This window comes from Chelonia mydas, chromosome 12, assembly GCF_015237465.2.
Source record: "Chelonia mydas isolate rCheMyd1 chromosome 12, rCheMyd1.pri.v2, whole genome shotgun sequence".
NCBI lineage: Eukaryota > Metazoa > Chordata > Testudines > Cheloniidae > Chelonia > Chelonia mydas.
The window spans coordinates 37,337,082-37,361,264 of NC_051252.2; the positions used below are offsets into that span (position 1 = coordinate 37,337,082).

Sequence of the window (24,183 nt, forward strand, 5' to 3'; positions counted from 1 at the left end):
TCAAAGTACATGTTTAATAAAGGTCTTACATTTCTTCCTGTATCTGACCATCTAATAATGGTTCTGGATGGCATATCCTCATTTCCATGGCAACAGGCTGTGGTGAAGGTGCAACCCGTGGTGTTTACAGTGAAAGGAAAGGATAAGAAGGAGAAAGAAGGCAGTTTGAGACTAATGCCAGCTATTTGATCCACAATGGAAAAGATATTTAAGAAATAAACTAGTATATTTTATATTGCTGACTTCTTCTTGTAACTATATGTTGCATTGCAGTAATGGTAAATAGCACTGTGTTTAAATATATCATGGAATAAGGAGGGTCTTGTGGTTAAGGCACTGGACTGGTAATCAGGAGATCTTGGTTGAATTCCTTGTTTTGTCACAGGCTCCCCGTGGGACCCCGGGCAAATCATTTAATCTGTTTGTGCCCCAGTTCCCCATCAGTAAAATGGGGATAACGCTTCTCACCTTGCAAGGGAATTTAAAGATAAATGCATTAATGTACAAAATGCTCATATACTGCAGCAATGGGGTCTGCAACTAAGGGTCTGTCTCCACTGCAGTTAAAAACCCGTGGCTGGCCCCAGTCACTGACTCTGGCTAAGGGGCTGTTTTAATTGCAGTGTAGACATTTGGCTAGAGCCTGGGCTCTGGGACCCCACAAGCGGGGCAGGGGTCCTAGAGCTTGGGGTCCAGCCCGAGCCCAAATGTCTACACCACAATTAAACAGCCCTTCAGCCCAAGCCCCGTGAGCCCAGTCAGTTGACTCAGGCCAGCCGGGGGTGTTTAATTGCAGTGTAGACATATCCTAAACAGACACATATTTTCTAAGCTTTCCCTGGCACTGAAATTGCTGTTGAGCCATTATTTCATATTTGCATAACAAAGACTCTTAGCCGTTATTCTTAAAAAACAAAACAACCCAACCAAATAACCTATGTACATGTGTCTTTCACGTCCTCTTTTTATCTTCTGCTAAGTAAAATGGATGATCTTCCCAGTCAGTATGAAACATCAGAAATATTCCACTGTGTGCTGGTTGGAAGGAATATAGTTGGGAGAAGCTTTGGAAAAGTAACCAACCAGCCTCTAATCTGTGACAATTTCAGCACTGAATTGTAAAGATGTACAGTAATTTATTCCAGGATTCCAGTGAAGATCAGCTATTTTATGAGTTTGCTGATTTTATAACTAGCGAAGAGCAAATTTCTGGATGCTTGTCTGACTCAAACTTGGCTTTGGTATCTCCATCACTGGCTATAAATTAACAAGTAGACTGGAAGGATAGTTGAGCTTTGTAGCACTATTTGGAATAAAATGCTACCTATCTTTATTTTTAAAAAATGCCAACACACACGGATTAGAAATATCAGAGTGGACTTTGGCTCATCACATTATGAAAGTTCCTATACATCAGTTCATTTTGGGCAAATTGTGTCAGAGTTGGGTGTGCTTTGGTTATGCCTCAGTGCAGTGTACGTACATCAGTGTTAGATTGTTGTGCAGTGCCATGAAGGTATAGTCTACTGGGTGGGCTTTCCTTTGTGAACATAGTTGGAAATAATTACTCAAGGAGTAGGACTCAGATACCTGCCATGAGAATAATCTTGTTTTGCTGACCCCATCCAAGATTGACTGCTACGAAAGGAGGAGAGAGGATTCCTGTGTTTTTGGAATGCATTAAGGCCATATGTATCTGGCTGGATTTATTTAAGCTTCTATGTGTTGGAAGAATGTATGTAAAGTAAAATAAACATTGACTTGGGCATTTTACAGAGTGTGGTGCAATTTGCCTGATTTTTTGGGAAGGGTGATGCCTTTGGATGGGGGATTATAATAAGCGGACTGGTTCCCTTTGAGTTTACTTCAGTTGCTGAGATTGATGTCCAGAGAGAATGTGCTGAGTTCAACCCAAGAAAGGTGTAAATTAACGAGAATTGTATCTAGCTTCAGGCCTAGTTCACATGGGTGAACCTCCATACCCATGCTGAGTCCCAATGGAGCTCTGCAGGAGCAAGGATCTGCCTATAGTGATCTCATTGCAGGACTGGGGCCATCACTGTAAGTGACTATGTTCTCTTTGTTCACTCCCATTTTACCTATAATAGATCTGTTGGCACAAACGAGGGCTCCTGATCTAGCTTGTTATGTTGGAAGGTGTTGGCAGCTGTTATTAAGTGTGTCTTTGATGTACGGACAATCACAGACCTCTCTGAAGCTGATGGGAATGCTAGCTACCCTTGACTCTAGCTAAGTAGGAGAAGCAATTAAGCTCCTTTTATGGAATAAGATAGCAGAAACTATGGAGCCACCACCCAAAGCACTGGCTACATGGAAGGCCTGAGGAAGAACTAACTCAAGGAGAATAAGAAGGGTTTTTCTGGGAACTGATTGCAAATACAGGGGCTGGGCCATTGATAGGATTACAGCTGTGTGTCAGAAGCAGCAAACAGCCAGAAAAGTAAGGAGAAAGCCATAGAAGCACTGGTAGCATGGCCCTGAGAGAAAGCCAAGCGAGTAATTCTTTTGGGCAGAGTGCTGGCTGGAAAGGTTGTCTTGGAATTGTGAGCAACGAAACTGCCTGCTGCTGTTTGTCCCTGCTGTGCTCAGGGAAATGGGAAGTTGTGTTCATTCTTTGCAAATAAACAGGATTGCACCAAGCAAATATCAGACTCATGTGAAAAATGTGTTCTCTAAGTGAAAACAACCCAGCAACACTCTGAATGTAGGCTAACTGCTGGGGCAAAGAGTTTATCTCTGGTATTTATTCCTATAATGTGTCTGAGTGCCTCACACACCGCTGCGATACAGAGGGGAGAGCTGAGATACAAAGAGACTAAGTAACTTGCCCAAGGTCAGACAGGAAATCTGTTGCAGAGCAGGGAACTGAACCTGGCTCTCCTCAGTTCCAGGCTAGCATCCTAACCACAGAGCTGTCCTTCCTCTTTGTCACAACAAACTAGTGTGCAAAACCTAGCCCTCGTGATCAGCTATGAATATCCAGTGTGGAAGCACGTACAAGAGGAAAGACACATTGACTAAAGGGGCTTGAAAAGGGGTGGCTATAATAAACCAGGAGTTTAAAGTGATGGAAAAATATTTTGGGCCTGTTCTTTTGAATGTTGATTTTGCTGGTATGTGGCAGTGGCTGCTGGATGGATGCTCATTTCTCTGTGTTTCCTGTCTCTTGTGGATTAAATGAAGAAATTTAATGTCCCATAGGACATAGTTTTTGTGTTTAAATGCAGTAAAGGCAATGCCATATTAACATAATCAGCTTTCAACAAATGAGCGGACACACAGACTAGAGACACTTCACTGCAATATCGTTTTAATTACTAAGAAAAAAATTACATTTTACAAATTATGATAAATTGAATTTTATTGCAGTTCATGTGAGGACTTATTTTATAGTAAATTACATTAGACACTAACAAAATCCTTTCCCCCTCTAAGGTTTATTTGAAGCTTGTTGAACTTTAACTGGAAAAATGAGCTGTGAATTGACTCCGAGGCTTGCAGAGGCAGTCCAAATGGTGGTTTGTATATACGGTTTAGATTAGTTCAGTTTAATTCCAGATTGCATGCATACATTTCTAACATCTGTGAAATCAAAACCAGACACTTCTGCTTTATTAAAATAGAGCTTCTCATGTGTCCCTGCCCCTAGTTAATTTGTTAGGATTCAAATACTGAGTTGTGCCTCTTTTGTTTTGGAGCAAATGTCTTCCCCCCCCCCCCCCCCCGTATTGGTTCAGTCTAGTTGATAATCTCTGGGCTCTGACAACTCAGACCTAGCTCCTGAGCCTGCTTGCAAGCCCTACGATGGAGTGGGTGGCTTTTGTCATAAGGATGCTGTGTGTTCGCGAAGAACTAGAATGAAACCACGTGGCGACGTTACACATCAAGTTACACATCACCCTCGTGCCAGTTGACTCACTAGTAGCATGCAGCGCATTCCAGCTGGCCAGCAGTGAATTTCCTTTTTCTTTCTCCTGCATCTCCCCATTCCCATTCCCTTGAGCAACCCATTTGTCCCCAAAATCTGTCTTTAAAAAAAAAAAATTTTCTTGTTCCTCCTCTTTTTTTATTGTGGCTGTTCAATTTACTTTGTGACTGGCATTGACCTTTGATTTGTCTTGGGGTGGGGGGAACCTGCATTTAATAAATAGGTGAAACCTGTCTTGGTTCCGGTCTGACAGGACCAAGTTATCAATTGCTTCAAGGAGGTGGCGTTTAAAAAAAGAGGGTACAAAGAGTGGACTGAGACTTGGGGGTTTGGTGGGGTAGATACTTTGTGGTGATATCTCAAGGCAGTGGGATGCTTAATACAGTGCAATATATAGTACAATGATCCATAATCCTTAATAATAACCAGATAGCCTCATTACTTAGGTTTTGGGAGGATGTAATTCTCTGTAATGTCTCCCAGGGGAGCAAGGTTGTGAAACTGATCTGTGCCATCTTGGAACTCTTCAGTAACTCATTTTAAAGAGCTTTGCCTATTCTCTGTGATTTACACCACACCATTCCCGAAGGTCCTGATGCAGCAAATCCCTTCCTATGTGCATCAAACTGGGGCCTAGGGCGCTGATTTCCACTGAACAAATACTGAGGATTTGCTTTAACAAACCAGACCGTTGAGACACGGGAGGCTCAGTCTGTTCAGTTTATTGAGATAACTTAATCTTCCTCTGTAAGTATCTCTGTGGCAAGAAAATTTCTGAGAGCAGAGGGCTCTCTGATATAGCGAACAAAGGCATCATAAGATCCACGGGCTGGAAGCTGAAACTAGATACATTCTGGCTAGCAATAAAGCGTGGATCTTCAAAAGGGAGGGTAATTAACCATCGGGACATATTACCAAGCAATGCGGTGGCATCTCCATCACTTGAAGTCTTTAAATCAAGGCTGATCTTATTTTTAAACAACAGCAACAAAAACCCGACTCGAGCTCAACCACCAGCCATGGGACTGATGCAGGAATTACTGGAAGAAACGATCTGGCCTGGGTTATGCAGGAGGCTGGACTAGAAAGTTGCCACAATGGTTTCTTCATAGATTTTAAGGCCAGAAATCCAGTATTCTTCCTTTGGCAATGGCCATTACCGAAGACTGTAGAGGAAAATGAGCCCCTCCTCACAACCGCGTGGCAGTGCACTTAACCAACTGTCCAGTGCTGTACCTGAGAGGAAGAGATCCCTCCCTGATACCTGCAAATAATTGGTTTATGCCCTGACGCATAAGATTTGATCACCATTCTAATGCCAGTGGTCTTACAACAAGGGTAACATTACAAGCAGTGGATCATAGAATCATAGGCCTGGAAGGGACCTCAGGAGGTCATCTAGTCCAGTCCCCTGCACTGAGGGCAGGGCTAAGTATGATTTACACCATCCCTGACCCGTCTTTATCCAACCTGCTCTTAAAAATCTCCAGTGACATAGATTCCACAACCTCCCTAGGCAATTTATTCCAGTGCTTAACCACCCTGACAGTTAGGAAGTTTTTCCTAACGTCCAACCTAAACCACCCTTGCTGCAATTTATGCCCTTTGCTTCTTGTCCTATCCTCAGAGGTTAACAAGAACATTTTTTTTTCTCCTTCCTCCTTGTAACAACCTTTTATGTACCTGAAAACGGTTGATATGTGCCCTCTCAATCTTCTCTTCTCCAGACTAAATAAATGCATTTTTTTCAATCTTCCCTCATAGTCATGTTTTCTAAACCATTAATCCTTTTTGTTGCTCTTTTCTGGACTTTCTCCAATTTGTCCACATCCTTCCTGAAATGTGGTGCCCAGAACTGGACACAGTACTCCAGTTGAGGCTTAATCAGCGGGGAAGAATTACCTGTTGTGTCTTGCTTACAACACTCCTGCAAATACACTCAGAATGATGTTGGGTTTTTTTTTCCTTCTCCAGCAGTGTTACACTGCTGACTCATGTTTAGCTTGTGATCCGCTATAACCTCCAGGTACCATTCTACAGTACTTCTTCCGAGGCAGTCATTTCCCATTTTGTATGCATGCAACTGATTGTTCCTTCCTGAATGGAGTACTTTGCATTTGTCCTTATTGAATTTCATCCTGTTTACTTCAGACCATTTCTCCAATTTGTCCTGATCATTTTGAATTTTAATCCTATCCTCCAAAGCACTTGCAACCCCTCCCAGTTTAGATGTTATCTTGGTAGACAATGGGCCAAATTTGTCAGTGGAATTATACTAGGGATGAATTAGGTCTGTTGCAGGAGAGGATCTGCAACTATTTAAGTGTGTTCTATTTATCTTAAAGTGTAATTGACAATACTTATGTGCCCTGCACTGATTAAGAGGGAAGAACTAGGTTAAGACAGTCCAGTGTTTCTAATCTTGAACATACTGTGCAGTGTGAATAGACAGCAGGTTTATGCTTCCATTTTAATTGCATTCCCTAAAAAAATGTTGAAAAGAATAAAATAAAATTATAAGCAGTTACAAACATTTTCAGATCCAGTGGCCACATCAAACATACGCTGGAGGGGGGCTGTTTCATATGAGCATAATTGCATATGCACGCAGTCAGCTCAGCCTTCCCTCCAGAATGTTAGAAGACAAGAGTTTGTGTACAATTTATAATAAATTATTCATCCCTTTTTTTATTAGCATCATAATTGGTTTTTGCGGTAGCCCAAGTGAATGCTGAAGCCGTTATGAAAGCACAGAAATTCCATAAATAATTTTTCCAGGGTTTTTTTTTTTTTTCATTTAGTTACTTCCTGGATTTTTCCCACTCTTTGGATTTGGATGTTTTCGGAGAGCAATGCATGTATTGTTTTCTGTTCTGCAGGTAAAAGGCACAAAACATTTTCTCCCCCAGCGTTGTGCACTAATACTTGCAGTGCTAAAGAAAGATGAAAACAGTTTAGTCAGAGAGGATGCCAGTCCTTTCCACATACACCTGAGAGGAACACCTAACCTGTCAGCAGCTATATCCAGAAGTATTCCAGTGCTCTGTCTCCATCCTGGATTGAAATTCTTAGCAGTAACCTCCTATGTTTTTATGTCAACAGAGCCGCAGATTTGAGTGTCTCACACTCTATGTGTTTGGCAAACTGTCGTGCCTTAACACTGCTGAGGTCACTGTTAAGGGTTTGCATTAGAGCGCAAGTTTGATGACGTTGGGGTATGTATTGCTTTCGGGCAGCTGCTGCTGATGGAATTGAAAGCCTCATGGAGTGTTGGAGTGTGTAGTTGACAGCATTATACGCAATATGAAGGGGAAAAGGAATGCACAAGTCTTTCCCCTTAACTTCTTATTTTCGGGCTTTTCGGGTTTTGGGTGGATGAAGTGTGTCCTGATGCAGTCTTAACTGTCACTAATTAATTTGAGGGGCTCCCATGAGATCACTAGGTCACTTAGACTACATATTAATGGTCCTTTAGAACCCTTTCCTTCCCTATCATTTCACAGTAAAGTAATAAACTTGATTTTTATTTAACGTAGGAGGGCGAATCCAACTTCTATGGTTGGCTGCTTAAATTGTAAGTGTAAATGGCAACTTAGAAGTTCAGTTCCTTGTTTTGCATGCTTTGGGGGGGTCCTTTGCTGTGCAGATGTGGGGGTTGTGCACGCAGTTCTTGCATCGACATTTTTCAATAATGATCTGCCGAAGAGTAAAATTGTAACAAAACCTTGTGCCATTGTGAGTTTGGATCCTATCTGATTCAGCACTTTATTATGTCTCTGGTGCCCCAAATCTAACGTATCCCAATGAAAGTGCTCTCTGTCTTTCAGCATAGAATAAACCAGGAAGGTCTCGGTTAAGCAGTGTACTTAAGCATGTGCCGAACTTAAAGTGAGTAGCGTATAAGTACCTTGAGGCTAGGATCCATATCAGCTTCTGGCTCTTGCCAGAGCCAGACTGGTGCTTAACAAAGTCCTAATCCTCACCCGTCTCATCTCTCTAGTTTGGGTTGTATGCCGTTTGGAGAAGGGACTGCACTTCCCTCTCCATGTGCGTGCGGCGCTGAGCCCCCTGCCAATGCTCAGTAAATTCAGCATGGGCTCGGGAACATGGTCAGTTTCTGCAAGAGGATCTCCTGCTACCTACATTTCCCAACTGCAGCAGACATGGTATTTCTACTTGTGATTTTCACTGTAGAGGGGTGGAAAGTAATATCCTTGCTTGGAGCTGACCCATCCTTCAGTGAAAGCTCTGGGAGGTCTGTTTATTACCAATGAGTGACATGCTGAAATCCTGACACAAAGTACTTATGTTCCAACGTAATTATTGACTTTCTGCCAGGGAATGTGCATGTCCTCCCAAGAGCTGTTTTCATCCATGCTGTGACAGACACACACAGACACTCTCTCTCTCTTGCTCTCTTTTGAGCTGCCTTTGAAGAAGCAAGAAAGGAAGGGCGTAATGTAGGTTGGACCACATTGCATGAATCATTGCTTAGCCATGCAGCTTGATTTGGATGCAGGCATGCTGACGTGAGGCAGTCCTCTGGCATTTCAGTGGTTCTGTATCAATGCCAGAAGATGGCAGCCCCTGGAGTAGCAAAAGGTCTCCATTCCAGGGCATCCTGGCTTGCCAAGAAGTTGCCTCTCCAATATCAATCAGAGCGGGAGAGAACATGTAGGAAAGATGGCAAACCTTAAACTGAGTGATGGAGCCCAACCCTTTCTCTCAGGTGTGGGTACATGTCCTGGATTATTTGTCAATGGAAATTTTAAAATAAATGTCATCCATATTTGCCTAGAAGCAAAAGGTTCATGCGTGAAATGTATTGCTTGTGTAAATCCTGGTGCACCACAGAAAATGGTGGTGCAAGGGATAGTGGCGACTCCATTAATTATTTATTAATTAAATAAAATATTAATGGAAATAATTAAAAGTAAAACAATAATTAAGATAATGCAGACTAGCAATATCACCTGTACTTGTTTTATACACCCACTGAATACTGAATCACTGCTCTATTCGTCTTCACCCTTTTTTTTTTTTTTAACCAACAGAACTTGCTTTCTGCATCAGGTGTTGAACATGGGTTGGTCTTGTCTCCACCAGTGGCTAAGCCTGACTGTGTTCTACCATGTTTGGAGGAAGCAGGTAGCTTTGTTTGGCATCACATTGCAACTATTGACATGGCCTTAGAAGTGGAACATGCAAGGCAGAGCGGTATGACTTGGCTTTTGGGAAGAAGCAGAGGGAACCTCAGAATTGATGGAATTCAGTGGTGACACGTGCTAAGTAATCCCACCTCGGAGGAAATAATTGAATTGTTCCTACACTTTTCTGTGTTCTAAATGTACTGGATCAACTCAGGAGAAAGCCCTAGATTTCTTTTGTGGACTGCTCCGTGAAGATCTCAGCTCGATGGACAGCAACGGTAGCAGAGGAAAAAGAGGTGAACAGCAATGTTAGGGTTCATTTGGAACAGAACAGAGAATAATAGGGATAATGTTATAATGCCATAATATAAATCAATGGTATATCTTCCGCTGGAATACCGTGCCAAGCTCTGTTCAACTCATCTCAAATGAGATATAGCAGCATTAGAAGGGATTCAGAGATAGGAGATGAAAATAGTTAGAGAGAGGAAAATTCAGGAAGAGCGACGGAACAAATTGGAACTGTTTACTTTAGAGAGGAGGTGAACACGAGGAAGAAAGATAAAAGCATAAAAACAATGAAGGGTCTAGAAAGAGGAGAGCTGAGAAAGGCAGACTAGCAGTTCTCTAATTTAAGAGCAAGGGGACGTTCAATGATGCTGAAAACTGGCAAATTCAAAACTGATAAAAGAAAATGCTTTTTCATACAACGTGTGATTAACCCGTGGAACTCATTGCCACAAGATATCATTTAGAAAGATTCAAAGAAAGATTGGACATTTATATGGATAATGAGAATGTCTGTGCCCCTGTGAGGTAGGGAAGTAGTACCCCTATGTTAGGTGTGAAAATTAACCATGAAGCAGTCATGCCAACCAGACCAAAGTCAGGCTAAGAGAGGCTGCTGGGAAAGTCTGAAAGTAGAATGAAGGAATATTTGTTTAAGTTACAGAGAGTGAGAAAGAAGGGGAGGCTTGCATTCCTTTACTTTGTACCAGACCTTGAGATACAGAGGCGCTGTTTTCCATTCCCTGTTCTTGTGTTATGTCTGTTTTAACTCCTTGTCTCCTGGTTGACACCCATACCGATAAGAAAGTTAGTGAAGCATTACGATTTGCTAAAAGTTATCTGCAATAAGGGGGTAGAAGTGCATGCATAATAGAGAAAGAGGATTTTAACTAACATGGGGGGCGTGGGCTGCTTTATGAATAAATTTGTGACGTGACGGAACCGTCTATAAAAACCTATTAGTTTACTTAAAGACAGCTGGTTCTCTTTGGAGACGGGCTGCTCTCTATTGTTGTGTGCACTCTTCAATAAAGAGCTTTGTTCGGACCTTGCTGGTGTTGCCTGTCTCTCTCCGGTCAGACAACGAACCGTGCCGTCTGGGGTTCGAGTCCTCGACACCTATTTTACAGACCGAGGACTAAGGCAGAGGGACTTAGTGACTTGCCCAAAATCACATAGTGTGTCTGTGGCAGTACAAGGACTTGAGCCCAAGCCTTGGACTAGTGCCCTAACCACTGGGTCTTCCTTCCTGACTGACGGGTGTTAAGAATAAGCTTTGTCTGGGGACAGGTTATCCCACAACTGTCCATCACAGAATTTCTTGCATCTTCCTCTGAAGCGGCTGGTTACTGGCCAGTGTGAGAGAGAGGTTGCTGAACTAGATGGATCTCTGGTCTGATCCAGTCTGGCAATGCCGTGCCCCAGTAGCTGTCCTTCTCTAAAGGGGCATCTCTGGGAAGGAGAATTTAAAACTAAGCAGCTGCAGGAAAAGTTTTTTGATTTATTTACCTGATATATGGCCCTGTAAGTCACTGGGATCAGAACGTGGCTCTGTCTTGCTGCATACCACTGAACAGCCTCTATTGCTCACCTGTTGCTACTTCTTTCCCTCTCCTCCTATTTTCCGTCACCGTTCGTCTGCCTGTACTTAACTGTCCCCATTCTACAGCCAGGTACATACCTCAGAGGTTAATGTCTGAGGAAACATAGAACTTCAGAAGAGTTGAAAATCAGTTTGTCCTCTCTCCGTGTGCCTGCCACAGCCTGAGTTCAGGGCTGGAGTTTGTCTTCCAACAGTGGACGGTATTGCAGCTACCTACAGTCATCTGTCCTTCACTGTTTAAAGAAAGTTAGCAGTGATGCCCTGGTTCGATTCCAGTTTGAATAATTACATTCAGTCAAACAGGAAGTGTTGATGCTTTGTAAGAGCAGGGAACTGAGAATCAGGTGGTCTAAGAATGAAGTGAAGAGGACGGGAATTCCGGATGCCTGGGTTCCGCTGTTCTCCTTGGTTAGTCTCTCACTGCTATTGAGCTGGACAAGGAGTCTGGTTTTGCAGTTTAATGCTCCTTCGTCAAAAGTAATGCCAGTGTGCAAAGTGAAGGACGTCAGTAGTCATCAAGGGCTCGCGTAGTTTCATTAGCTGAGCTGCGTGATAGGCTTTTGCATTGCCAACAAACCGTCTTCACTGGTGTTTGGTGTGAAGTTACGTAATATCATCTGCCCTAGTGATATACCAGAAACCATAGAATTATGGGGTTAAATCATGTTGTGTACTGACCACCCCATCCCCAATAAAACCATTACATTGTAGATCAAGGTGGGACCTTGAGGTTTTAGATTTCTTAGTATCCAGCTGATCAATTGTTTAGGTTTTTTTAATTTCAAAATATTTTATTTCTATAGGGTGCAGTGAGGCTGAGTGGAGAAGGAGAAATACCCTAAGGAATACTTAGGCACTTGCAAATTGAGATGTGGGGCTATTACAAGGATGCGTGGTGTGGTGGTAGAGAGAAATCAAATGCCCTTAGTGATTGAATTGCATGTTTGTGTACTAGTAGCAACAAACAACACCCCTCCCCTCCTTGCAAGGAGTAAACGTAGCCAGAGAAATGCCGACCGGTAACAATTAGAGTATGACACGTAGCGGTGGGTGGTAAGTTTTGCCACAAACCCTGTATAGTGGCCAGCACATAGTTGTGTGGTTCCGGAAACAGACTGGAATGTTTGATTGAGAAATATGGGTCATAAGCTGCCTGCTGGTGCTGTCTCCCACTACGGATTCTATGCCAGTGCTATAGTATCCTCTAGCGTCGGAGGTGGCAGATGCAAGACTCCATCCCCGTAGGGCAGGGGAACGTAGCCCCCTCCTGGGAGCTGCTCTCCCCTCCTTGCTGATCCCCACGGTACAGGGCATGCCTTACATGCCATTAACCCTATACGCAGCACACAGGCATGGGCCTTTACTCTCACATGTGCGATTACATCAAAACGTTCAAACCAAGATGCCTGAGCTTAGTCTCCTAAATCTGTATATAGGCACTTACTTGCTGTACTTGTGCTTTTCCTTACCCCTATTGCATTCTAATTCAATAACAAATCATTTGACTGGCTGGATTCTGAGAGATTTCCCATATCTGAATGGGACACGGATATCTAAATCTGGCATGTACTTGGACACCTTACTATAGGATTTGGGAACCTAGCCTCCAGCAGCCAGATTAGAAAAGACGCCTAAGAGAGAAAAATGCCCCACTGCCATTACATTTCAATGCGACGTGAGTGCCCAACTCCCTTAGGCTCTTTTTGAAAATCCTAACCACAGAGCGTAGGGTGGTGGTGTTCTAAACAGATCAAACCAAAGGATGTGTGTACTTGACTTTCTAACTCTTAAGCACACTGGTTTTTAGTGCTGTAAACTGGTGGCCAGACATGCCAGCTAGGGAAGGTTAAGTAAAGCCTCAAACTCCAGGTCAGTCCAAGTCCCTTTGCTCAAGGCTGGCTTTATTAACACCAAGAAGATTCCAACTCCAGAACAAAGGAACACACTCCATTTGGTGACAGCCACCAGAATCCTTTCCAGCTCCCAGCAAGTTGGGAGGGGAGGAACAGGGAACACCTCCCCCTTAGGTAGCAGCTGCTCCACCAGCTCCCTGTTTGCTTTCATAGATGCACATGGGGAGAGGAAAGAATTGAGACAAGAGCCCACTGCATAAGTGTCCAGCTCAATGGGTAGCCCTGGCAAGACTTTAAAACACTGGACTTGAGTATAGTTCTCTCCACCAAACTGATGTTTGTATTAAATTCAAATGTGTCTTCAGGACATTATTTCACTTAGGAGCAGGCAAACCAATGAATAATGCACTAGGGTCATCAAGACAAATATTTGCAGAAGAGCTGCTCTTTACACAACCCAAACACACACTGTGACCAGATGGAAAGGTGGCGTGTTATGTCCCAGTATAGCAGGGGTCGACAACCTTTCAGAAGTGGTGTGCCGAGCCTTCATTTATTCACTCTAACTTAAGGTTTTGCGTGCCAGTAATACATTTTAACGTTTTTAGAAGGTCTCTTGCTGTAAGTCTATACGATAGAACTAAACTATCGTCGTATGTAAAGTAAATAAGGTTTTTAAAATGTTTAAGAAGCTTCATTTAAAATTAAATTAAAATGCAGAGCCCCCCCCCGACCGGTGGCCAGGACCCGGGCAGTGTGAGTGCCACTGAACATCAGCTTGCGTACCGTAGGTTGCCTACCCCTGCAGTATAGTTTCTCTGCTTGGTTTGGTTGCTCCCAGTTGAAACGGCATCTACTGAAGATGCATTTGAATGTAATACGATTAGGGCCTGGCCTACAGTACAGACTTATGTCAGTATAACTGTGTCGCTCGGATTTTCCACGCCGCAGAGTGACACAGTTATACCAGTCGCATCCCTGGTGTCGACAGCGTTGTGTTGACGGGAGGGATTCTCCCGTTGCCATAGCTACTGCCTCTGCAGGAGGTGGAGCACCGATGCCGGTGGGAGGAGCTCTCTTGTCGGCGTAGGAAGTGTCTTCACCAAGTGCTTTCCTGGTGCAACTGCATCGGTGCAGCCTCCAGAGTGGTGCTAGCTAGGATGACGATCGCAAGTGGAGTTGGTCAGAAAAACGTTGATGGAACATTTTTTCATCAGAATTTGCCAGTTCTTCAAAATTGAAACGTTCTGCAGGACCATGGAGATTTTGATCAAATTCCAGCGCAAACCTGCCTGCTTTCCTGCCAACTCACCCACTTGACTCCTCAGCAGCCTGCCTGGCTCCCAGGCCTCCTGGGTCCAGTGCAGCCCACCAGACAGCTCACGCTGGAGCTGGGGCACCCAGTAGAGCTGGGTGGAGAACTGTAACTTGATTTTTATAGAGAATTTTGAAGGTTTTGGTTTCCGTTCTGAACTGGAACTAAACCCGATTTAAGAATCTTAAAATCCTCCATGAACACCAATTACCATTCTCCACCCAGCTCTAATTATGAGGGCTAGCTACCTTCCTGCTTCAGGACATAAGCTTCTGCTGAGCTGAGGAAGAAAAGCTACCTCGGGTTACAGAACTGCAAACCTAGGGACATCCTTGGGAGATGTCCCTACATATTCTGTTGAAGCATTGTGTGCTGCCCACTCACGAGAACAGGTTACCAGAGTATGGACCATTGGTCAGTTCATAGATTTGAAGGCCAGAAGAGACCATTATAATTATCTAGTCTGTCCTCCTGCACAACATAAGCTGGAGAATTGTGGTTCTTCTGCCTTTACATTTTATGCAGTATTATTTCTCCTTTTGTTCTTTGTTGTTGTGATTGGCTTAAGCCTAGTTTTCTTTTCTTTTTCAATCCAGTAATTTGTCAACATGTCAGTGAATAAGAATAAAATTTACTCAGGGCCAGGGCAATACTGGGAGAAACAGCAATGTCAAAAGTTGGGCATCTCTTTTGTTTTAGGGGAAAGGAAGGCTCAGATCCTGAAACTAATTGACCTGAACTGGTAATTAACGGGTTGTGATTTACAAAAAGAGATACTAAGTAGGAGGCTCCGAAATGCTTTATTCAGCAAATAATAGGCGGTCTGTCTGTTAGATTTCAGGTGTCCTGGAACAAAAGTTACATTGAAAATTTATTTTTATTTCCATTGTCCTGCTCTGAATGCAACACTGTACCGTTTCTACTTTAAATTAGCTCTCAGGCATTTTATGTTTGGGGTTCTGGTCTCATCCAAGTACCAGCATGTTAGCCAGGCTAAAGTTCAGTACCTGGGTTAGGAGTAGGGTGACCAGATTCCCAATTTTATAGGGACAGTCCCAATTTTTGGGTCTTTTTCTTATGTAGGCTTCTATTACCCCCCACCCCCAGTCCTGATTTTTCACACTTGCTGTCTGGTCACCTTAGTTAGGAACCAGAGCTAGGGTTTGGTTTGATGGCATGAAATCGCATAAGATTTCTATCATCCTGGATAGTATCCAAGTCAGTTTTGGAAAACCAACCCCTCCTGGTTTGGGGCCTGATCCGGAACCAAAATTGAGAGGGCAGATTTGGAGCTGGGAGTTAAAAAGTCTTACGGGGAAGGGAGAAAGGGTTTTGCTGTTGGGTACACTATGGAACTCCACCGCCCCTTCCACCATCACCCAGTGATGACAAACGGGAGTGGAGGAGGGGCTCCCTATTTTTGGGTCCCCAGATCTGCACGTGCCTGTTCAGTTCTTGTCCCAGACAGAAGGGGCACGTTTCCCAGGTCTGACTGGGATGCAGGATATCGTGTATGATTTCAGTACCATTAAACCTGAACCCTAACTCTGGCTGAACTTCTAACCCCAGAACACTGAACCCTGGTTTGGGCCTGCCCCAGCGCTGAAGTCTGCCATCTTAGCCTGTCTCCACTATATACGTTTGATATATGAAAGAAAGAGACCTTTCCAGGCTAGAGGCTATATTGAAGCATACACATGCTTTTACTCCCTTGGCGCTTGTTATGGGAAGAGGGAGGGAGGGTTCGTCAAATAATTCTTCTGATTTTTGCCAGAGTTCCTGCTTGAAAATTACTTAGTGGGACAGATTTTTAAGGACCTGATTGTGACTGGCCCTTGCACAAATGTTCGGGATGGTGGGGGGGACATGAGTAACCTCACCCCTCTAGAATGCCCTGCACAAGTACCAGTCACAATTGCAGTCCCCACACTCAAAGTGCAAGGACACGGATAGTGCAATCTACACTCTGGCCTGTGTGCTGGGTGTCTTGGTGAAGCACTGGTGAGGAGGCACTGCACTTCCCGCTTGTGGGTCAGTGCCTAAATGGCAGTGTTTGGCCCAGAAGTGAGTAGAGGGTATTTGTGTTGTGGTGGCACCTAGCAGTCCAAGTCATGGATCAGGTCCCTACAGTGCTAGGCACTGTACAAACACAGAACTCAAACTGTCCCTGCATCCAAGAGCAGCATGTGGACCTGCTGCGTGCATACTTTAGAGCATTCAAGCTATGTGCATATGCAGATAGGTCTCAGAAACCCATTCACTTGTTTGTGTACCTTCTCCATCTCTGCGTGCATATCCAGTAAGTGTCCATACAAAAGTAGGTGTCGAGGCGCATGCACAAACTATGCCCCTGGTCGATAAAAGCCAAGAGTTAGATGTTCGTCCATCCATCTTTTATCTGGTCCTGGGTTTCGGAGCACAGGGGAAAGTGCATAAGTTTCTTTAACTGCTGCTGAAGTTTCCCCCCCCAGCAACAGCTTTTGTGCTGGTATGTGCCTGGTGGTTACACAGACTGTGAGGCAGCCTGTGAATAAATAACAAAAGACGTGCGGCCAAAGAGCTAGTTGCATGCCCATGTGGTTTAACTTTTAAAAAGCCATCCATCTATTCTGGGCTTACCTCCCAGTAACATTGGCACTGTCACTTCCAGAACCCGGTGGCTTATTGCTTAAGCTTGTCTGAGAAGGAGCAAATAGGAGGATCTCATGCTTAAAGCAACTTCACTAAGGCATAGCAATGCTATTGTTTAACATTATGAAAAATCTGTGGGTGGATAGCTGTCCTTGCTGGCTTTCCCTTTGGGTCTCTGGTATTTTGCCAGTCCATTATAGATGAGTCAGAACTAAAACCAGCACAGGATGCTTACCAGAGAGAGCTGATTGCTTTTATTGGAAAGTGGGTTTATGAAATGGGGAATCTGATTTAGCTGATACCAGGTTTTGATTTTTAGTATTGTGACTTATTTGCATTACAGCAGCACCTAGAGATTCAAACCAAGATCACGGCTCTATTGTGCTAGGCAGCAGCTTTAAAACAAACAAGGGGAAGTACTTCTTCACACAATGCACAGTCAACCTGTGGAACTCATTGCCAGGGGATGTTGTGATTGCCAAAACTATAATGGGGTTCAAAAAAGTACTAGATAAGTTCATGGAGGATAGGTCCATCAGAGGCTATTAGCCAAGATGGTCAGGGATGCAAACCCATGCTCTGGATGTCCCTGGCCTCTGACTTCCAGAAGCTGGGAGTGCATGATGGGATGGATCAGACAATAATTGCCTGTTCTATTTATTCCCTCTGTAGCACCTCGCATTGGCCAAAGTTAGAAGACTGCATACTGGGCTAGATGGACAGTGGTCCAACCCAGTATGGCTGGTCTTAGGTTCTTATATATTCTTATGCTGAACGTACCCAAGGTAAGACACAGCGTTTATAGTCTAAATAGACAAGTCAAACAAAGGGTCAGGGAGAGGAAAAAATATTATTTCCACTGTACAGATGGGGAACGAAGAGGCGGAGAGATTAAGTGACTGTCCCATGGTCACACAAGGAGTCTGTGGCAGAACCAGGAACTGAACCCAGATCTTCTCAGTCCCATTCCAGTGCCTGAAGTGGGTTCTATTTCAGTTGGCCAAGATGAGTCTGACTCTTAGAATTCCGGGCTGGCTCTGAATTCTCCTGAAGTCTGGTAAGATGTTTGTGCTTCCAAGAGTTTGGAGTGATCAAAGCTAATTGTTACCAAAAATGTAACCAGGTTTGACCAAAGCAATGGCACACTTCAAGAAGGGTAGCTTTTAGAGGCTGACCTCGTTCAGTCTCAGTGACATTCATCTTTTGCTTCCCAATGCAGCTGAACCATGTGGGTGTCCTGCTAACTTTACACCTTGTTGTACTTTAATCCTAGACTCATGGAAATGTAGGACTGGAAAGGACATTGAGAGGTCACCTAGCCCAACCCCCTGCCCTGAAGCAGGACCAAGTAAACCTAGACCGTTCCTGACAGGTGTTTGTCCGACCTGTTCTTAAAAAACTCCAGTGATGGGGATTCCACAACCTCCCTTGGAAGCCTGTTCCATCATGGCCAGCCTTGTCTCAAGCATTGCCGATGGCTGCTCCATCTCACTATAGGACAACCATTCACTGCTATTGTTGTTTTTACAATCAGTATAGCTGATTGTAGAAACGACCGACAATTTCATCGTGACTTACATGGGAGATCACTCTCGGAGAGCTGTAGGGCAGAGGAGAGGTATAAAGAACAGCTGAACCTTCCTTGGGGAAAATGTTAGACATTTCAAAGCCATCCTGTACGTTGCATCCACTGGAGTTCTCTTCGTCGTGCCTTGTTACAAAGGACATTTTCATGATCAAAGTGTGTCTTGTTTTGCCCTGACTTGCGTACCGTACAGCCCCACTAACGGCAATGGGAAATTATTGGATATAAATCAGGGCTGAATTTCACTCAAGGTCTTTGTTTCTTTGGCATTTCTGCTTATTCCCCACCTGAAGTCATAATCCTCGTCTGTCAGGTTGTCGTCATGTCCTCAGTAACATAATATTTTGATTGTTTTGTGTTGAAATGACTGTGTTGAAATGTTTTGATGTAGTATTCTAGTCTATATTATAATCCAGTACAAAATAAAAATGTGTAAATGGAAACTAAATGTTTTGGTTGACCCAGAACATTTTTTCCCCCAGAATTTTCCTTCACAGAGAATTTTGATTTTTTTCCCCATTCTGATTCAGAACAAAGCCAGATTTTGAAATCTTGAAATCCCGTGTGAAACAGAACGTCCGTCCTCTAGTCTTTAGCTCTGCATCTGCTTCAGTCTGCATCTTGCTCTGGCTGGTAAGGAGGAGAAGCTGCGAGTGTTTGCAGCTGTATCGGTTCAGGTGGCTGTCCTGTGTCCATTCCACAATCCTGGTTTCAGTTCCAGTGCTGGACACACGTTATTATTAGATTATGCTTGTAACTAGGGACGCCAATGATAGACCAGGTGCTGGATACACACATAATGAAACGATACTTCCTTGCGCCAAGGAGTTTACAATCTAAGTATTAGATGCTTCCAGAGTTCCAAAATGAACCGGTACCCCATAGGTGTAAGGTGCACCGTGTGCGAATGCCCCAGAAAGGTTCTGTCTGCAGCAGTATTGCTGTGCAGATGAGCTGAGGGCCTGACCCAAAGCCAAAGGGAGTCTTTCCATTGACTTCAATCAGTTCTGGATCAGAGTCTAAACCACTGCAAGGACAAGAGAGTTGCTTGCCCGCTGTGTGGAAATGACAGCCCTGCTGTGGTTTCCTGGCTTCGTATCAACACAGCATTTTTATTAGATTAAGGCCCTTGGGAAGGGAAAATCTGAAAGGGTGGGGAAACCTTCGCTTTGGTTCACCAGCTCTATATGCGCTTTTCATCTGGTCTGGTTACGATCATCATCCTGGGGAGTAACTGACCATGATGATTACTCTGTAGCAGCTCCGTCTATGACTCTTCAGTCATGCAGCTGGATCAGACTTACAACAAAAACAACCTCAGTTATCCTATTTGGATGTAAAAGTGGGAGTGTGTTCCATGAGAAACAGTGATGCCAGAACGTAGAGGTCAATGTTGCTCAGTGTTTCTTGGCAAGCGAAAGCACCGTCATGTGGAAGCAGGTGCCTGGGGATCCACATACGGGATGAGATGAGCTCCAAAACATGACTGGAAATAATGGCACGTGGGAAGGTGATTGAGCCAGAGAAATATCGCAGAGCAGCACTGGGAGGCAGCCAACTCACCAGCAGCCCCCAAAACCCATCGGCCACCCTCATGTGCAATGAAGTCATTAGAAGCTACACAACTGTTTCATCTAGTGTGGGTTGCCAGGGAGAGGACAGCTGCCCCTCAAATATGTGAAGGCACCAGTGAGTTTCTGTGGTGCACCAGTGGCCATGTGTGAAGACAAGTACGTAAGTCTGGTGCTTAAATGGACGCTCTCAGTACTGAGACCCCAGACACTCTTGGATCAGTATGTAGAGCCGGTGTGTTTCCTTTGTTCAGGCAAAAGGTTTGATCCTGCTTTTCTTGCGTGGAGGAAAAAGTCCTTAGTGCCTTCACCCCAGGATTCATGAGGGATCCTACAGTAACAAACCAGTCTGCATAGGGGTGCAGGGAAACATCTCTCTAAAGGAACAGACTTTGGTTTCAGATATTATTATAAGTAACAAGTGGAGAAAGTTATGTTCATAGAAGTATGGAAAACACCATTGGCTGTGTTCTTTCAGACTGATTTTTAACCTCCTTTGATAGTATGATGAGGTCAGGGCACAAAGTTTTGAGTCTGGATTTTCAGTGTCCCAAGGTTCAGGGGTGTTTGGATCATAGGTGGGCTTCTCTTTTAATCTGCAGTGATGGAGGTTTAGGTTGGACATTAGGAAAAACTTCCTAAGTGTCGGGGTACTGAACAAGTTACCTAGGGAGGTTGTAGAATGTCCATCACTGTAGGTTTTTAAGAACAGGTTAGACACACAACTGTCAGGGATGCTCTAGATAATACTTAGACCTTCCTCAGTGCAGGGGACTGCGTTAGATGACCCATTTCAGGAAGGATATGGACAAATTGGAGAAAGTCCAGAGAAAAGCAACCAAAATGATCAGAGAGCTAGAAAACGTGACCTGTGAGGGAAGATTGAAAAATGGGGTTTGTTTAGTCTGGAAACGAGAAGACTGAGGGAGGACATAAGTTTTCAAGTACATAAAAGGTTGCTACAAGGAGGAAGGAAAAAAAATTGTTCTCCTTAACCTCTGAGGATAGGGCAAGAAGCAATGGTCTTAAATTGCAGTAAGATAATACTTAGTCCTGCCTCGAGTACAGGGGACTGGTCTAGAAAACCTCTCGAGGTCCCGTTCAGTCCTAGGATTCTATGATTCCATTAAAGTATAACCTTGTCTCCAAGGGACAGGACTGGGGGGTGAGGGTTGCAAACCTGGACAATAAGTGGAGCTCTTTCTACTCTCCTGGAGCAATCCAGACAGGCTTGCCCTGTTGTCCAAATGGCTGTGGCCCCATGTAATGGCCTGTAATGCAGTTTTGATAAGTTTCACATTTTGCTCTGAGAAATCTGCAGCTTTTCATTGTCACTCTCAAGAACTGGATCCACTCTGAAGTGCAACAATACATGGAAAATGGAATATTTTGCTTATTAAAGTAAGTTGGAGTCCCATTTTAGGGGCTGGCAACCAAAACTCTGAGAGCCTAAGGAGCTGGAGAGCATAATGCCGCGCCCTTCCAAAAGAAACCTCGGTGCGTGCCAGTTCTTTTATTGATATTGTTAAAATAAGTTGAGTACATTAGAAGGTATTATTAAGAGCGCAGAACTTAAAATATATCATTTTTGTTATTAGGCCTTTCTAAGTGAGGTGTCCTACTGCAACCAGATAAGCCGTCCCATTGCTGGATTACATGCTGGAACTTACTGGAAGCTTTTTGCCACAAGAATTTGAGGGAACAGATTATTTTCAAGAAAATAAATGGGAGAAAGAAGAAAATAATATCAAAATACATAACCTCAAACCACACTGGAGAAATTTCCTGACAGAAATTCTGTGTCTCATGACCACCTGATTATTTCTGCTTATATTAGGGGTTTTTACGGATGCCCTGGAGGAATCTCAACTAGCTGGGAAGGGTTTGGGTGGGGGGGAGGGGGTCAGCTGCACCTGGAAGCTTGGAATCTGGAGTCAGTCTCCCCCCTCTTGCATTCCACTCTTTTTTATTTTGCGGGAAAGAAAGCAAGGGAAATCCTGAAGGAGTCCAGACATTTTGAAGAAGTGTAAAGTAATTGACCTTACTGACTGGTCCATAGTATTTAATGTTTCATGATTTGCACCATGACGTGAACAAATACTGACATCGGGGAAAAGGACTCCGGTGTACTAGGGGGATTTCTAAATGAAAAAGCAATTAAAATGAGACTAGCCAGCTAAGTATTAAGGCAAGGAGAAGAGAAAGCGGTCATAGTTAATACAGCTGCCCACAGGATGACTGGATGTCAATGTCATCGGATACATTGCAGAGGGTAAAGTCTCTATGCCCAATTGGATACCTGCAGTAGGGAAAATACAAGGGTTACACTTTCAAAGTTGGGTGCGCCCGTACAGGGAGATGTGTGAGCATGTAGCAGGCTTGTGTGCACAATGTATGTCCAGTTTGACACCCAAGTGGCATCTTCACATACATACTTGATGTGTGCGCGTGTATTGGGTGTTTGTGTTCCTGTTCAATAGGCAGGAATTTGTGTGTGCTGTGGTACATGCCTCACTTTGAAAATGTGGCCTGTTGTTTTGGCATTTGAATGTGTGTAGAAAAGAGCGGAGTGTTTATCTTTGAACTGGAAACGGAGAAGGAAAAAATGTCTGACAGGTTAACAGGGGGAGAAGTGATCCTAGCCCCACACACTCCTAGCTTAGGGTAAGAACAGCGTGAAAGGCTGGTTCGCGGAATAGTGCTGCAATACAGAAATACTGCGATACTGTCCGGATGCTGCAAGCACAAAGCAGGACATACAGCAAAAGGAGTTGGAGATGAGACTAATTTGATCCAAATGGAGCTAAAAACATGTCAATGGAAATTACGATTATCCCATTGCAGGGTGCAATCCAGACCAGAGTGGGGTTGTGTTACCACCTTCCCTGCAACTTCACAATGATTTGCTGCTGTAGCTCCCAACCTGGGCCTCACACAGACAGCTAACAGCATGCAGCTCACACCCTTTACCAATTACCATGCCCCACGACTGATGCCACCACGGAAAAGGGTTTGTCTTTCTCCCCTTACAGCTAGTCTCAAATCATGCCCGTTTAGTATCTGTAATTTCTAGACTCAAATATTCCCGACGCCAGACAGAGGTCTCAGTCCTGAGAAGTATCAAAATAAATATCGTAGCAGTGCCCAGCTGTTTTACGTGAAATACAAAGTGGTGGTTTATAGCTGTAAATAAATGGGTTGGGGAAATTTTCAGACCACTTATGTATGCAAAGGTCCAGGAAGTTGTGAACGTAAATTAAAAGCAATGAGCATGTACCTTTAAATGCCTGCTTGTCTACAAAGGTCTATATTTCCACAGAAAGGGTTCATTGACTTTCAGCATTTTTCCGTCAGACCACATCAGACCTGCCTTTGATGCTTTCAGTCCCTGCAGCTTGCCTACAGCAGCGAACAACTATGAAAAGGATGCTCAGAGCCTGCGCAAAGCCACCAGCTGCCAGTGTCTTTCTGGGTCTGCCAAAGGGTGATCAGGCCCTAGAGTGGACTTAACTAATTAGCAGAGTCCCCACGCCTGTGGCCGGGTTTGCCAGGTGTGTTGGTGGCATGTTGCCACGGCTGCGTTGCATAGAGCCACCACAAAGGGTCCCCCTCTCAGGAGACCCACAAGGGAGTGGCTCGTTTGCCACATGGAGAAGGGCTGTGTTATGCGGGTCTTAGCAGGAAGTTGCTCTTTGCATAGCGTACATTGCTCAGCTCTGTAGCCGAGACAGAAAAATGAAGAGCGGGACTGAAAAGGCAGTGAGCGCAGGGCTAGTTTATTTAGCTACGAGACAGAGTGAGTATTGCTGGTGGATGGAGTGAACCAGATGCTACGTCTATGCTACCTTGCAGTTCAGACTCAGGGAGTGTGAATAGCAGTGTGCCCCGAAGTGCTGAGCTGTGGGCGCAAACTAAAAGGTTCCTAGTTCACATTAACGTAGTCCGGTTTGAAAAGGATTCCATCAGTGGTTCCCAAATTTGTTCCGCCGCTTGTGCAGGGAAAGCCCCTGGCGGGCCGGGCCGGTTTGTTTACCTGCCGCGTCCGCAGGTTTGGCCGATCGCGGCTCCCACTGGCCGCGGTTTGCTGCTCCAGGCCAATGGGAGCTGCTGGAAGCGGCAGCCAGTATGTCCCTTGGCCCGCGCCAAGGAACCTTTTAGCTCGTGCCCACAGCGTCCACATGGAGGAATTACAGTGCAGCACTTTGATGTACACTGCTATTCACACCCCAGTAGTCTGA

General features: G+C 44.3%; 1 protein-coding gene across 23 annotated transcripts in view; it reads left to right on the forward strand.

Annotated features, from left to right (window-relative positions):
• Nucleotides 1–24,183, forward strand: part of LOC102936124 (BTG3 associated nuclear protein) — a 420,839-nt gene that overhangs the window by 346,878 nt on the left and 49,778 nt on the right. For 13 of the 23 annotated variants that reach the window (XM_037877649.2, XM_037877637.2, XM_037877645.2 and 10 more), the window contains 2 exons: nucleotides 3,457–3,536; nucleotides 7,052–9,487. The exons of 1 other annotated variant lie outside the window; for it this stretch is intronic. The gene's annotated coding sequence lies outside the window, so the exon portion shown is untranslated. Of the gene's footprint in view, nucleotides 1–3,456; nucleotides 3,540–7,051; nucleotides 9,488–24,183 lie in introns of those variants that run through there. 9 more of the 23 variants (XM_037877632.2, XM_037877622.2, XM_037877627.2 and 6 more) reach the window with 9 other exon arrangements.